Raw genomic sequence first — 12354 nt, forward strand, 5'->3', positions numbered from 1 at the left:
GTGACCTTTCTTTGTGGACAACCCTTTCAAGTGACAAGCCAATGTCTGTCCTTCCCTCCAAGTGGAACACCACAATTCACCCCACTCTTGGATTAGGTCCCCAGATTATAGCATCCCTGTTCACCAGTGATGTTTCTTCATCTAGTCCAAATGGGTTTATCCTCCACTTGTGTGAGCCTGCAAATCACTAGGAAAATACTCCAGCCACCTTTGTTTATCCACAGAAACACTGAAGTTAATAGAAAGGCAGAACTAGAACAACAAAAAAGGCCTGTGTCTTACTGATAATTAGCAGTCTCCTTTAGATTTAGGTAAACTTTACTTAAACCTGATACCCCAGCACTTGGGCAGGGAGTACAGTCTGCTTCCCTCCTGATCCTGTCCGTCTCAGCTCAAAGAATGGTGGCACTAGAATGATGTTGTAAGAATTAAGCAGACGACAAGGATTTGGGGGGGTTAATATCTTTTATCAGATGAACTGCATAGTTGGGATATAGTTAGACAAGCTTTTGAACACAAGGCATTGTTCATCAGGCCTAAGGAGAAACGCAAGCACAGTGACTGGTAAGAACACTGCACAGAACTGTCAAATTGGACAGGTGATAGCTTCCCAGGGGAGCGGGGTAAAAGACGGACAATTATTAGAAAATAAAGAAGCTTGATTATTGGGATGTCAACACCTATCAAAAGGAAAGGGTCATTATCACCTGTAATGTGTAGGAAAAGTTTCAGTAATCAGGTAGATTAGTGCATCACAAAAATCAGTCTTGTTGATCAGTCCATCCATCTTATAAATTTTTGTTCCCAAAGGTGTTTGGTAGATCCCCCTGAGCACAGGGATTTAAAAATGTTTTTCATAGAACCACCACTCCCTTTATGACCTGATCAGAAAGGTCCTGATCTTTAATAATCATTATAAAACTTGTATTTGGCAGAGAAAGAATGTGACATTAATTCATCCCGAAGTACAGTACACAACACAGCTGAATGAGCAAGTATCAGAAGTAATTAGCAAAACAAAGCCCTGGCAGGCTACCTTATTTCTTCTGCTTTGTGCCAAAAGGATTTTAGCTGGGCCCTATGGAACCAACTACAGAAAGGGCCTCACCTTCATTACAAGAACAAGTAACAACAGAAAAATCCCAACCAAAGAAAAAAAAATCCTGCTCTCTGACCGCTTGAATGAAGATTCAACCTAATCCAAACTTAAACCGCTCTCTGCTCACTGTGGGCTCAAGTGTATACTAATCACTGTTTTCAGAATTAGGGTCTTCCCAGTCTATATTTTTTCCCCTCAATCAGCTTAATAAATGTTTACTTGATCACCTTTGATTGCACAAGCATCTTAAAAAACCCTGTTATGTTCAACACTAAGCATGTGTTGCTGACACCCTGGCATACACAAAAGAACAAAGAAAAAGCTATACCAGTCTCTCAAAATCTTTGACTTCAACTTGCCAGACAGTTTCTAACACCTTCTATAGAATTCTGCTTCTAAGCTACATGCAGCATACTCTAAACCAGCACCGCCTACTACCAATGACTAAGAAAACCCATAGCTTCTGTGATTCATCGAAAGAAGAGGATGAGAAAGCACTGGGGCCTGGCTGTCATAGATGGTCACGAATAAGTATGTATGCAAAATGTATTTTTAAAGCTTTCAGGCAATATTAGAAACAAGGCAGGAGGAATGCGGGGAGGATGAGGGGGACAACTATACATCAGATGTAAATATGTCCTGGAATTTATGAAATGGTGGTTGTTCTGATTGCTTGACAAAGTTGCTCAAGAGTTCCTGCCCTTCTCAAATTCTATGCCTATTGGGATGGCTCTACCTTGTTTTGAAGTTACAGAATGTTAATCAACCCCTGACTGGACAGAGCAGAGAAAAAAAAATTCTCATTGTCCTATCCACGCCACAAGAGAATACCACACCTAGGGTAACCAGATTTTCCTAGTGAAATACCACAATATTCAATGGGGCACTGGAATAAAGAGAGGCAGGGATGGATTTCAATCGGCATACAGAAATGTACATCAAATAGTGAGGGGGAAAAAGTGAACTTTTTCCCTCCATTCCTACTACCCTGGGGATTTGATTCCACATAGAGCAGGGAGGGCAAAATACAGCCTGCGGACCAAATCCAGCCTGCCAAGCCATTCTATTTGGCCTGCGGGGCCCCTAAAAAATCTAGTAAATTAATATTTATTTGCTCCTGGCTACCTGTCAAAGATGACAGGAGCCAGGGGCAGTAGGACCCAGGGGAGCTGGCAGGACTGAGCAGTCCAGTCCTGCCCCACCCCCACACCCCCAGCCATTTTCCTGCCTTCCTGCCTCTGCACTGCTCCAGTACCGCATGGCCCCGCACCAGTACCCCGGGGCTGTGTGTGTGTGTGTGTGTGTTAATAAGGTGAGTCCCACACATGCACCCACACCCCCCTTCACACTGCCATACATGCAGACCCCCACACCCACACCCTCCAGCCACCTTCCTCCCACAGCCCCCCACAAGCCACATACCCACCCACACCTCACAGAGCCACACACCCACACGATCCCTCACCCCACAGCCACCACACCTATCTCCCCCACACACACCCACACCCCATACCCATAGCCCCCAACAAACTTATACACCCCCCACAACATACAAGAGCGTGACTTCATTTTAAGCTATTTATATATAATCACCTCTATGTGCACTACACTTGATCTGAGCCTTCAAGAGGCCCAGAGGCGAACACATATAAACCAGGACCAAAATATTTTTTAATCAATTAATAAATGTTGTAGATGTTCACTTTTTAGACTACAATTTGGTATTTTTCTAGTTCTGAGATGGCCAAACCCCTTGTTGAAAGGAATACTTCGGGGGGGGGGGGAAGGGAACACACATCTGGTGGCAAAGGTCAGGGGGGCGGGACTTCCAGTTAAAAGATGGCGACCAAGGGGCAGGGCACCTGTCAAGGGGTGGAGCTACTCATGTGGCCCTCGACAGCTTGCCAAAACTCAGTAAGTGGCCCTCCACCTGAAATAACTGTCCACCCTGACAGAGGCAAGCTGCTTTAGACTCATGCAAAGAAGAGGGGTTATCACTCTGATCACCCCCAATTCAAATATGCTCATTGGTCTTTCAATATCTCCCCTAGCAGGTGCCTGCCACTGCCTTTGCAACACACTTTTCTAAGAGACGATACCTTGGTCAATACCCTACAATCTAAGGTTTAGGCCCAAGACACCCTATTTGTGACATCTCCCCTTACAAATGCAAGCAAACCACCCACAGAGCACCAGTTCCCTTAGAAATACAAAAAATTAAAGTAAGAGAATCCCATTAAAATAAAAGAAACAGTTTATATAACATGCCTCCTTTGTATACTTTGTAGCTAAGCTATGGGAATCTGCAAAGGAAAAAGGATAATATCACGTGTCTTGAAATTAATCTCTTCTCTGACATGCCCAAGTCCAAGCAACAGCTCACTCTGCTGTACCCAGTGAGCTGCTGCTTCATACTGCATGTGCTAACCATGGCTTTCCCCTCCCCAGTAGTAAACCCATTTTCCAAACCAGGACTAAGGAGGTACTGGCCTTTCTCCTTCAGAAAGCATGAAGAAATAGTACCCATTAATAATGACCAAGAGCTGTCTTTCAAACACTTAGGGCCCTTTTACATGTGCTCCAAGAGCCACCCTAATTAAAGCACTGCCACGTCTCTTGTATCAGCATCCCTGTGCTTAAAAATGGTGGCAGGGGCGCTTGAACTAAAGCTGGTTTGACAAGCTTTAACTCAAGCACCCCCATCACCATTTTTAATCATGGGGATACTGATATATGAGAATGCAGGAGGCTGCTAGAGCGCAGTAATTGCAACACTCCAGCAGACTCGACTAAGTCTGCTCCAACACACTGGAATTCCAGCACATTGGAACAGCCTCCACATTTGTGTACAGGCACCCTTAGGCACCAAAATCCCACTGACTGTGGGCGCCTATATCTAAAGAAAACTAAGTTGGAAAATGAGGTACACTACCTTGGACTGGGGAGAAGAAATGAGGAGTATGTGGCATACCAGCTTTCTGTCTGAAGACAGCAGTACAACACCTTTTCATGCCACGACACTGGCATGTGGCTGGGCCCACTTGATTCAAACCTCTGTTTGAAACCCTTTCTTCCTAAATCTTCCCTTGCCCTGAAATACACTGATTATTGGTAGATGGTAGGCACTGTCAATAAAGTTAAATGGACTTTTAAGATGGAGGCACGAAAGGCATCCATAGGCTTGGGTGTACAGAAGAGGAAGTCCCTATTGACATACAAGTAGCCAGTCTACTGTCCGTTAAGGCTGTGTGAAATTTCGGCAGCCGTTTCTTTTCATTTCTGATTTGGATGTTTCGGTGGCCGAAACACTGAATCCAAAATGAAACAAAATGCAAGGTTCCGCAATGAAACAGATCCATCCGAAACGTTTCAGAAATGTTTCAGAGGCAGGCTTGCAGGGAAGGAGAAACTAAAAAGAGGGGAAGGGTATTCCCCTGCTCTGATATTGACATCTCTAGCTGGCCAGTGAAAATGATCTGTCCCTGAGGTCCCTTCAAGTCCCAATGCTCTGGGGGAGGACAGAGAAGCACTATAAAAGGCTGTTTGTGAACTGCTCTGTGCGATTTTGCAGCTGTGTTTATCCCTACTTTCAAAATGTTTCGACTGCCCTCGTTTCGTTTCAGGGCTGTTTTGAAGCCCTTCGCTTTACTTCAATTTTGCTATTTCAAGCTCAAAACGAGTCAAAACAGCATCAAAATAAAACAGCTGGCGATATTTCACACAGCCCTAGTACCTGTGCGGGCACAGTTCTCAGAAGAAAACCACTCTGTCTCCAGTCTCTCAGTCCTGATTCTCAAAGGGAATTTACAGACGACTTTTCAGACGGGCCTGTGAACTTCACTTCATCAGCATCCTAGATACAGAACCTCAAGGACTCAATACAGACACACTACAACCTGCCTGACATCTGACTCCCCAGGTAGCAGGCACCTCTCCACTTTTACCTGCTACATCCCCTTTCTACCCCCGCCCCCCAGCCTGTCTCTCACCCACTGATGCCTCAATTTACATTTTCACTAACTGGCTTTTTTGCCTGCCTTGCATGCCAACCTCTGGCTTCTTTACTAGTCCTTCCATCCAGGAACAGTACACACAGCAACTGCAGATGCTTCCTCAGCTTAACGAAGGGTTTTTAAACCCAAAAGCTGGCAAAGAAGAATTTCTCCAACTATTCAGTTGGCCTAATAAAAGATATCAGATTTACCTAAGAAACTCGTCTGGGCTATGTCCTTAGACCAACACGGCTACAACGTACACCACTTAACACACACAAGTGACACAAGTTTTGCTTTCATCAGTTTGAGGTGCAATTTTACAGAAACCCCTGCACCACTCTGCCTGAAACCTGGCAGGCCTCATGCCCACACAAGGGGCTATGTACGCGGCAGGACAGGTGCAAATGAGGGCAGGCATTTAATGCCCTGCTCTCAGAGCTGAAGGTGGCAGTTTAGTTTCTCACCAGCCAGCAAGGGAAGAACATCTCCCTGCTGAGCTCCTGTGCCAGGAAGAACTTGGAGGTAAAAGGGCTGGGGCTATATGGGGAGGAGGAGGCCCCACATCACTCTGGGCATGACCTAAAACTGCACTTTGCCAGGGTAGGGAGGCCTGGGTGGGACTGCTGGTGGCACGGCAGCCCCAGGAAATGCCAGGACTGCGAACCTCCCTGGTGAAAGGTAGGTAGGAAGCACCCAATACCCTCCAGCCACCGCACAGTCCTGGCCAAGGAAAGCCCAGACCTGTAAGATCTTTGGGAGGCCTTAGGCTTACTGGTTGCAGTGGAGTTGTGAGGGCGAGAGCAGCAGCTACCATCACTGTAATTTTCATCCTTCGCCTTAACATACACACACGCGTCACAAGTTTTGCTTTGAGCAGTTTGAGGTGCAGGGGATTCTGGAAACCTGCACCTATCTCCTTGGCAAGCTTCATGGATGGCCTCAGAAAGGGATAGCATCCCTGCAAGTTTCATCTGAATCAGGCAAGAAATGACAAAGTTATAGGCAGTTCTGTGATTCCCCATTATAGCCTACAGCCAAAACATCAAAACAGCATCAAAATTCAAAATGTTTCAAAACAGTTTAAGCTGAAACAAAACAGCGATCAGAAACACCGAAATGAATCACTGTCCCTCTGAAACGCCAAATCCAAAACCAAAACGAAACACAACGGTTTCGCACAGCCCTACATGTCCATGTCACCAGTTTAGCTGGTCAGCAATTCCCCTAGAAGGCATATCTACTCCAAAGAAACAGAATAAACTGCCTTCCAAGCCCTTACTAAGGAAACTGCTCAGTCACAATATGACACTGTCATGCTGCACTTCCATACCGTAGCATCACATCCATCTCAGAGAACACTAGTCTTTTTCTATTTTACAAGACTGCAAACCATTATTCATTCAGCATTTCACCATTGTAAAAGAGCATGAGGCATTTCTGGGCAGCTTTAACTGTGAGATTATATATCTATATATAGGCACCTTAATTCTTTGTGTTTTGAACTAAACTTTGCTTTCCCAGATATCCTAATTCAGCTCTTTCCCTATACTACCTCCAACTTCTTGGCATTAACAATCCCATCTATAGAATATAATATACTGGTTGCATGAAAGACCTTACATAATCTTGTCATCTCTTTCCCTCTACACCGTAGAATGGTTTTCCTTTGTCAGCCTGTCTTTGCATGGTGAAGGAGTGGTCAAGTAAGAGACTTGTATTTCTCCTCATCTCTTAGACCTGCAGTTTTAGCATTAGCTGTCAGTGGAGATGTATTTTTTCAAGAGGGGGAGATGCTCCCCAGTCAGCATCTCCCACTGTACCACTCTGACCCTCCCCTTTCAACTCTATCTTCCATCTGTCCACATTACTACTCACTACTCTGGGCCCTCCAGCTGCCATGAATCCCTCATCAGACTTCAGATCCTCCATTATTCCTCCTGTGACACCCTCTCTGACAATGAAACCTGCTACCCTGGACCCACTTATCCTGCCTCTCTGATTCACAGCCCCTTTCCTAAGCATAAACCAGCTGCACTCTTGTCCTTGCTATGCCATGCCCCAGGTAGCCTGGCAAAGGCCATGGAGAGGTTGAACCTAGAAAAAGTACATATACCAGCAGAATGGCCAGGAGACTGGAGATGCTGAGCCCCTACCATGTGGGCCTAGTATATGGGGAAGGGGATTTTACTCATCCACCTGCAACACAGGAGCCCCTAAGTATGAATTGGCTACAAACGTGCGGATGGAATACAGCCTCAAACAACACTTTTGAGTACTGCCTATATTCCATAGCCATACTGTAGCCTAACTAAAGCATGGCAGGGACAGTAGAAAGGCCTTAAACTGGCGATTCCCAACCAGGGTGCAGGGGCAGCACGAAATGCCACAAGATCCTTTAGAGAGAGATCCTCTGAAGGGTGACAGGAAGCGCAAGAAGAAAAGCAGATGAGGGCAGGCTCAGGCTCTCCCTGCCTAGCCACTTCTCTGCCCCCCACTACCTGGCCCCTCTGCAACAAGACAAGCAAGGTAATAGATGAATTAGTTTTTTAAATGGGGTAATACTCAATTCAAAAAAGTTATAGAGGGGTGCCTTGAGTCTAATAAGGTTGAGATACACTGCCTCAGATCCTGTGTCAGGCAGAATCCCTGCTGGCACTGGCTTACTCTCTGAAACAAGCCCCATTCCTCCTTTTTGTCCTTTGTCTGGTACATAGCCACTAAAGGCATTTCACATGGCTCCCCTTGTTGAAGCCAGGTTGGTCATAGAAGAAAGGGCAGCTGCTTCAAAAAGAAATGGGAAACATGGAGCTTACAGGTTGCTGTCTTCACCCCATGTCTTAACTGCCACCCATTCTTGCATGCCTGAGTCCCTCAAACCGTTCTCCCCTCCACTTATCCCTCTCAACTCTATAGCCCCCTTCTGATCTCCTTTCCACGTGTCACAACTCCAAGTCTCTCTCCAACTCCTTTTCCTCTACCACCCTTTTCAGGCACTCACTCCCAGCTGAAATATCAGGTTCCAAGTATTCCTATATTAGAGCCAGAGATTCTGAACTGACCATTCTTGCCGTCCCAGAGACATTTCAAGAGTTTAGGAGCCAATTAGGCTGCAACCTCTCCTTTTAAAGGCTAGATCAAAATAGAGAGTGACTTGCTTACTTCTTTCAGCTCCCAGCCTTACTATACCCATATAGAGGATTCCTGCACTGCCTGGATTATTGAAGACTCTACACTCTGTAGTTGAGTAAATCTCTTCCCAACATGTTGAGACAAATGATGATGTAGTGCTTTATGCACCCATGTGCCTGTCCAGTGAAAGAAACCACCGGCAATCAGTCATTTTTCATTTTATATTTTTTGTAAGTTCCCCCAGCATATCACATAGAAAAGTGCTGAATCTTTCCATATTGCTGGTATAGTATATAATAAATTACACCTATTCACCCAGTCTTCTCTCCCAATATTTTGGCATGCACTGTGGAACTAATTCACTCAGCATCCTCCTTTTACTCTCTTCTGGGTCAATGCACAACACACCATCACAGAATAGAAAATCCTTGTGCTCTCTCTTATTTGCTGTATACCACAACTTTTGCATTTCTTTACTGATGGGAGCATCATGCCTCTTGTTTTTGACTGCTATGTGCTGGAGTTTAGATGGCTGACATTTTATCTGTATTTATAGGCCTGAACCTGCATTTTACCTGCATACCTGTATTTATAGAGTTGAATGCATGGTGAACACCATTCTAGTTGGTCCCTTCCGACTCTACAATCTATGACCACAAAAACCTTATCTCTTGAAATTTCCTAACCACCAGGTCCTCAATCTCACAACCTTAATATTCAATAAATTTGGGTATTTAATTCCTAGGTAGTTTCAAAGAAAAAAAAAAAGCAGGTAAAAAAATCTGGAGGTGATTGGATTTTGTATTTTACAAGCTCTGTTCATTGTACTTAGCTGTACTGAATGCCTGCCATTTCCAAAAGCAGGGGAATGAGACTTTGTCTTATTGAAATAATCCCAACAAATGCTTTTACCACAGAGGGAACAACTTTTAAAGCCATTTGCCAGTTAATCCAAAACGATATTTTCCCTCCAAAGAAAGCTACATTTCATGCAGGCAGCTCCCAAGTCCTTGCTAATCCTCAACAGCAGAACTCACCAGGCATCCTGCCCCTGTAGCAGAAAAAAAAACTATTAAAGATAATAAAAAGTAGTAACTGGACCCCAAGGAAAGAAGGTTTCAGTATGCCTAATAGATTTTACATTACACAGCAGAAACTGGTTTGTTATAACATTTGGAGGGAGAAAAACAACTATGCTTCTGCTAAAAGATTGGTATTTTTGACCAAGTCATTCATTTTCATTACTACACACACACACACACACACACCCCCCTCCGGTTCTGCAAAAGTAAGTATAAATTGCTACAGTTTAGTTTTATTTGCTATTTTAAGCCATCTCTATTGCATGCTAACGTTAACAAGGGAAGAATCCAGAGGGCAAGGTGTACAGAGTCAACACAAACAGGAGACGATACGACTTTGATGCTGTAGAGCTTCGGTGACCATCAACCACACCAAGTTCTCCTTGCCGTTCTGTTTTTGTTTTTGTTTTTTACAATTAAATTAAACTTCCAAAAATAATAAAATCCCAAGCCCCTAAAACTTACTGGAGTCCTTTTGGGCCCACATCCTGGAGAGGTGCCAGCAAGTCTGCACCAAGTAGCAGGAGGGTTGGTGCTTTTCCAGGGTACCCCAATGCCACTGCAAAAAGCAACAAAGTTGGAGGCAAAAATCTGGAGAGTTTCAGACCTGGCTAGAGGGGGAAAAGAGAGATTCAGAGTTAGAAGCTAACAAGAACCTCCTCTGAATGCATCACTGAACCACACATCCCCAGAGAAGCAGGGCTGGAAGGGACCCCCAGAGGCCATCTAGTCCAACCCCCTGCCCAAGGCAAGTCCATCCCTCTCCAATCCACCCCATACAATCCGTGCTACAAACTCTACGGAAGACGATAACAAATTGGACCTAAAGCCCCAAACCCACCACGTGTGAAGGTCAGGGGCCCCACAGCACTCAGTGTCCTGCTTCTGCAGAAGCTGTGTGTGGGGGGGAGAAGAGGGGGGCAGCTAGCTGACCTTGCAGGGTGAGGGGACAGGGTGAAAGTGACCCTAGAGGTGGCTGGAGAGGGACACCAAGAGAAGGCTGGGCAGCAAGAGGGGCAGAACCCCAACGGACCAGCCTTCTATGCAACCCCAGCGCAGAACGGAGCGGGGCAGGGCAGGGCGACTGCAGACAGCACCGGGGTGCGCGCCCCGGCCCCCTGCAGCCGGGGCACCCCTGCCAGCCCTATGCAAGGGCAAGGGGGTGGCGCTGCTCCTGCTTCCCACGTGCAACAGCACTCCGGCCTGCACACACTTGCTGGGGGGCCAACGGCACAGCCCCCCGCCAGGCCCCAGGCTCCCTTGCAACCCAGCCCTGCAGCCACCTCCCCCTGCACCTGCCCCCAGCATCGCTGCGGGGCTTGGGGCAGCCGCCGCCCGCGGACACATTACCGCCGCCGCCTCCTCCTCCTCGGCTTTGACAGGGGCTGCAAGACCGGCCTCCCCCCGCCCGCCCCGTGCCGGCCGGAGCGAGGGGCGGAGCAGGAAGCTGGGCGCCCGGCAGCCCCGGAACCCGCCCGTCTCCAATCGGCTGCGGGAGCCGCCTCCGCTGCGCGCCCGCCGGCGGCCTGGGGGTGTCCCGTCGCTGTGCCAGCTGTCCTGCCCGCTGGGCCACGGAGGAAAGCAGCGGGAAGCTCGTCTCTGGGCTTTTTTGTTGTATTTTCTTTTTTAATTTACTTGGGCAGAAAAGGCCAGGTTCCAAAAATCAGACTGAGCAAAGCTGAGTTATCAAGTCTGGGCGGCTCTGAAGTATTGCCCCTCCCAGACCCATCCGTCTGGGGCTTTGGGTTCGCTCCCCAAACCCAGGCAGGCATCTGCAGTGCGAGCCCCAGGTCTGGAGGCCTTGGGGGTCAGCTGCTCCCTGTGTCTCTAGTTGCAGCAAGGGAGGTTTAGGTTGGATAGGAGGCAGCATTTTCTCAGGAGGAGGGTGGTGAAGCGCTGGGACAGGTTACCCAGAGAGGTGGGGGAATGGGAGGAAGCTAGAGTTGGAAGGGACCTCAGGAGGTCATCTAGTCCAGTGGCTCCCAACCCCAGGTTGTGACCCAAATGAGGGGCACGGGGGCAATGCCGGGGGTGCCGCACAGAAAAGACGAGTGCCAGGAGCTCTCCCAGCAGCAGCAGGGCATGGAAGAAGAAAGTTGGGAACCACTGATCTAGTCCAACTCTGCTCAAAGCAGGACCGTCCCCAACTAGATCATCCCAGTCAACAGTGGGGATGCCACGGGGATGCATGCGCACCCCCTAAGAGCGCTGGTGCACCCCCAACAGCCAGCGCTCCCTGCTTGGGCAACGGGCGGGGGGGCAGGCAGGACCACTGGTGCCCCCCCCATCCCCCAAGCGCCAGCTGGAGAGTGGGGGTGCCAAGAGGGGTCGGTGCAATCAGCTGCAAGGGACACCCACCCTGGTCAGCATGATTGGTCTCAGGGGGACCCCCCAGTCACTGACTGGCCTGGGGGCGGGGAGGGGCAAGTGCCCCCCCCGACTCAGGAGACACCAGTCACCTGTGCCAGCCAAGCTTTTGCCTAGCCAGGTTTTGAAAACCTCCAAGGATGGAGAGTCCACCACCTCTCTGGATAACCTGTTCCAGTGTTTTACTACCCTCCTAGTGAGAATTTTTTTCCTAATATCCAACCTAAACTTCCCTTGCAGCAACTTGAGACCATTGCTCCTTGCTCTGTCGTCTGCCACTACTGAGAACAGTCCAGCTCCATCCTCTTTCAAACCACTATTCAGATAGTTGAAGGCTGCTATTAAATCCCCTCTCAGTCTCCTCTTCTCTAGACTAAATCAGCCCAGTTCCCTCAGTCTTTCCTCATAAGTCATGCACCCCAGCCCTCTCACCATTTCTGTTGCCCTCCGCTGGATTCTCTCCAATTTGTGCGCATCTTTTCTGTAGTGGGGCTCCATCCTTGGAATTTTTTAAGACCCAGCTAGACAAAACTTTGGCTGGGATGATCTAGTTGGGACTGGTCCTGCTTTGAGCAGGGGGTTGGACTAGATGACCTCCTGAGGTCTCTTCTGACCCTAATTTTCTGTGATCTTAGCCAAAAGGCCGAGAATCTCTAGGCTAAACCTGGTGAATTGTCTCTGC

General features: G+C 47.7%; 1 protein-coding gene across 1 annotated transcript in view; it reads right to left on the reverse strand.

Moving 5' to 3' along the window:
• SRBD1 (S1 RNA binding domain 1) overlaps positions 1-10759 on the reverse strand; it is a 214186-nt gene extending 203427 nt beyond the window's left edge. Inside the window, exons 1-2 of the mRNA XM_006272172.4 lie at positions 10656-10759; positions 9771-9916 (exon numbers count right to left, since the gene is read on the reverse strand). The gene's annotated coding sequence lies outside the window, so the exon portion shown is untranslated. The remainder of the gene's footprint in view (positions 1-9770; positions 9917-10655) is intronic.
• Between the last annotated feature and the right edge of the window lie 1595 nt (positions 10760-12354).

The sequence above is a fragment of the Alligator mississippiensis genome, chromosome 1 (genome assembly GCF_030867095.1).
Source record: "Alligator mississippiensis isolate rAllMis1 chromosome 1, rAllMis1, whole genome shotgun sequence".
Lineage (NCBI taxonomy): Eukaryota > Metazoa > Chordata > Crocodylia > Alligatoridae > Alligator > Alligator mississippiensis.